Raw genomic sequence first — 4,835 nt, forward strand, 5'->3', positions numbered from 1 at the left:
ACATAACAACAACAACAACAGTTGTAGCACTGGAGGAAGTTACTGATTATCCTGTGGACTGCCAATAGAACAAACAACCATATCTTGGAAAAGGTGCAAGGAGAATGCTCCTAGGAGAGAAATATTGGGAAGTTTCATCTTTTGTATTTTAGACTTGAAAAGGGACATCATGCTTGGAAAGATGGATGGTCAGTGAAGCAGAAGAAGACCTCAATGAAATGGATTGAAGTAATGACTTCAGCAATATGTCAGAGATGAAGAAGATGGCACAGGATAGGGCAGGGTTCAGGTTGGCTGTTCATAGGGTCACTGTAAGTCATATCCTACTCAAAGGCACCTAATAACAACAGAACATATTATTAGAGATTTAGATAAGAGGTTTTCTGAACACTACTTCAGAAAAAATTATCTATAATATTCATGAAAGATTGTAATTTTGTCATTCTTTGTCTTCTTTTGTTTTGTTAGCTATCATGGAGCTAGTTCCTAACTCATGGCTATTTCCTGTACAATAGGGTTGATCCATTATGAACCAGAAGATTTTCACCATTTGACTGTGAAAATCAATATTCAAACCTTTCTTTCTATTCTTTCTTAGTCTGGAAATTCCACTAAAACCTGTTGCACATCCTAATAACTTGAAAGTTGCTACTCATATATGGTAACTGTGTATGAAGTCTATTTACTGGAAGATGAAGGTAGATTTCCCATATAGAAGGTGAGATTTCTGTCACTGATCTAGCAACGTTTCCACTTCTTTTTGTCTACACAGCATTTGATAAATGCCTAGAAGTCTTTCATTTCATTCTCAAAGCTAAAAATCTCTCATGGGACATACACTATATGTGAGAGTTTTGTACAATCTTTTTTTAAATGACTTTTATAGAAAGTGTACCAACACAGGCAGAAAAGACCAAAATTTCTATCATTATTACCCTGAGGATGAAAATGTATTTCACTTTATTTCAAGTGCTTAAAATACTTTTGATAAATGAATTTCACTCCTCATGAACATAAAGTCATCCCTGTGAATCAGCTTTCTCTGAGAATTTGTACTCAGAATGCGCTAGCTAGGCACATACATGTTTTAAGAGTGATTGTTAAAGCAAACTGATGAATAATCAATTTTCAGTACATAGGTATACATTTTAAAATTTCTTCACTGAAACCTCTAAGGGCTGACAAAGAACACACAATTGGAAAAACTAATTTCTTTGCTGAGAAGAATACCAGTAAAACATCAGCTTCAACTGTAAGCTAAGCAAAAATTTTTGGTAAGCTTTTTCCTGCTTTTCTCCTTTCTTCTTCCTTAATTGGTTGTCTGGGAAGATGGGTCAGGGTTGATTTCTTCATTCAACTTCTTCCTTATAGATAAACAATTTCTTGAATGCCATGCTGAGGAAGCTTTGAATGAGAAGTAACTGCTGTTCTCTGGCCCAGAGTTTATGGTACTTGAAAGTTCAGTGACATCAGAAACACACAATGCAGGTTAAGAAAAGCTGTGTGTATCAAAATATTAAAATTTGAGTGTCATCCTTGTTGCTTTCTGCCAACTATATGAAAAGACAAGTTGGTATTTTCCTTGTGGAAATTGAGCTGTGTAGAGATTTCTTTGAATTTCCTTTGAAGTGGCTGGATTCCTTTAATAAGCTCTATTTGACAGCTGATAGCCATGAAGTTAGCTAGAAAAATTACTCCATAAAAGAAAATCTCTCAGAAATCTCCAACTGCAATCTGTAAAACTACATTCAAATATTTAGCTACAACAATTTAAAATAAATTAATGCCTTTATCTTATAAGCTAATCTTTTTCTCTCTTTCCTGTTCAAATCATATTCTCTGTAAATGTTACTCTTTTATTTGAATTCTATTTAACACTTCATTTTGAAACATAGCATCTCGGAAAAAGTTTGTTTTATTTCTCTTCAAAATAAAGTGTGACAGAATAATATGCTTTCTGTGTTATTTTGGAAGGTTAGTAGTTGAATTCAGGAAAGAAACAGAATTTTTATAACATGATCTGAGTCTTTTCTATTCAGAGTTTCAGGAAACTTTCAAAATTGTTTATATCATCAATATTTGTGCTTAGAAAGCCATATTTTCTTATTTTTTTCTAACTACTTACATTCTTACTGTTGGTCAATTTACAAGCCTAGAGCTAAAGTAAATACAAATTCATTTGACTAAGTGTACACAAAGTTATTCCTTTAACTTATATGTGTTTTGGAATTACCTATACGCTGTGTAAACCGACTAGACAATTTAAGAAAGCAAAAGATAAGAATATGTAAGTAACACAAATAAGAGATAAAACTAGTGATGTTACAACAGGTTACCAGAAATAAAAGGATTGATTAATAATAGAATAGAGCTCTGGTAAGAAGCTGTGGTGCAAACCCAAGAAACCACTGTTTGAATCCAGCAGCTGCTTCATGGGAGAAGGATGGGGAATCTCCTCATATCCACTTAACTGCCTCTGAAAACCTGCTGGAGGGTCACCTCTGATTTGGTTCCGATTGGATGGTAGTCAACAGCAATAATAACAACAATGAAGATCTATGCTGCAAAACTTTGAAAAAAACTACAAAATATGGACAAATTTTACAAATCCATTACCTACCTCAATATAGGACACATACAGAATCAACAGTCAACATTTTACTCAATGGAGAGAGATTGCGAACATTCCTATCATGAATAAGAAATAGACAAGGACCTCCTTTAGCACTAACACTATTCAATAATATATTGAAAGTGCTAGCCAGAACAATAAAGAATCAATAAGGGGAAAATGAGAAATAAAAGACAGCCAAACTGAAAAAAAAAAGAAGTGAAACTCTCTTTGCAGATGATTTAATCCTATGCACAGAAAATCTTGGAGACTAAACAAGCAAATATTGGAATTAATGGAAAGATTCGTCAAAGTGGAAGAGTACAAGATCAGTACACAAAAATCAACTGGATTATTCTACATACAAAAAAAAACAATCAACAACAACAACAACAAACCACAAACCCCAACAACTCAGAAAAGGAAATAAAGAAAACACAACCATCTATAATAACCACTCAAAGATAAATTTAGGATTAAATTTAACCAATGGCACCAAAAACCTATACAAAGAAAACTATGAAGAGAAACTACAAGCGATCAGAGAAAATGAATACAAATGAAATATAATGAAAGGATATATGAATATAAAGAATATATGACATATAAATTAAAGAACATATCATGTACTTTGATGGAAGACTTAACATTATGAAAATATCAATGCTGGTCAAAGCGATACACAGATAGAACACAATTCTGGTCAAGATTATATCATGTTCTGAAAAACTGGAAAAAATTAATAATCTTTTTTATTTTATGGAAAGGAATATATCCTCAGGTAAAGCAAATAACTACTGATGAAGAATAAAGTAAAAGATCTCAAACCTAGTGCACAAAGGCAGCAAAGCACTGGGCTATTTATAAGTACGATGGCAGATACATAGATGAATGAAACAGAAACAGAATTGATAACCACAAAGTAAACCCATCCATCTATAGACAGCTGATGTTTGTCAAAGGGCATTAACTCATAATATTAGAAATAGTCTATTTAATAAATGGTGCTGGCAAAACTGAACTGCTATTGTTATGTGCTATTGAGTCACCTGCAGCCTATTATGATCCTATATACAATAGCTCTGAACCCTACCCTATCCTAAGCCTGTTTCACTACTTCTGACACAGCTACCTTCATTACTCCAGTTACTGTGTCAATCTTTCTCATTCAGTGTTTTGCTCTCCTGCGCTGTCTCTCCCCCTTCCAAGCTGATGTCCTTCTCTAAGGACTGGTTCCTCCTGGACACATGCCCAAAGTATGTGAGATGTAACTTGAAAATCCAAGCCTTCAAGGAGCAGCTTGGTTTTGCCATTTCTTGAATAGACCTATTCGTCCTCTTGGCAGGCAATGGTATGTTCAAGATTCTTCTCCAGCACTACAACTCAAATACATTGATTCTTCTTGTGTCGTTGTTTGTCATTGTCCAGTTCTCTGATGCACAGCAAGTAATCGTAAAGACCATGGCCTCAATCAGGTGCACCTTAGTATCTAGACTGACATAGTTGCTCTTCAGCACTTTGTAAGGTTCTTGACAGCAGGTTGTTGTTGTTGTTATGCGCCATCGAGGTACTTGCAACTCATAGCAACCCTATGTACAACAGCCCCAAACTCTGCTCTGTCCTGTGCCAGTTGCACTGTCTGTGATACACCCATCCTGATTACCTCAGTCATTGAATCAATCCACCTCATAGAGGGCCTTCCCCTTCTGCGCCTGCTCTCCACCCTACCAAGCATGATGTCCCTCCCCAAGGACCAGTCCCTCCTTACAACATGTCCAAAGTATGTTAGATGAAGCCTAAGAAACCTTGCCTCCAAGAAGCCACTTTGTTTAACCCTCTCCAGGATGAATATGATTATTTTCCTAGCAGTGCATGCTATATTCAATACTCTTCTCCAGCACCACAGCTCAAAGGCATCAATTCTCCTTCTGTCCTCCGTAGTCATTGTCCAACTCTCTGATGCATAACAAGTGATGGTAAAGACCATGTTCAGTATCAGATGCACCTTAGTCTCCAGAGTGACACCATTGCTCTTCAGTACTTCAGAGAGGTCCATGACTGCAGAATTTCCCATCACAATATGTCTATTGATTTCCTGGCTACTGGTGCCAAGACTGTTGGCCATGGAGTCAAGAAGACTAAAGCTGTGAACAATCTCAATCTCTTCACCATCCATCCTGATCCTGCCAATTGGTCCAGTGGTGAGAATCTTTGTCTTCTTGAC

The sequence above is a fragment of the Elephantulus edwardii genome, unplaced genomic scaffold (genome assembly GCF_000299155.1).
Source record: "Elephantulus edwardii isolate Elephantulus edwardi_28Jun2011 unplaced genomic scaffold, EleEdw1.0 scaffold00053, whole genome shotgun sequence".
Classification (NCBI taxonomy): domain Eukaryota; kingdom Metazoa; phylum Chordata; class Mammalia; order Macroscelidea; family Macroscelididae; genus Elephantulus; species Elephantulus edwardii.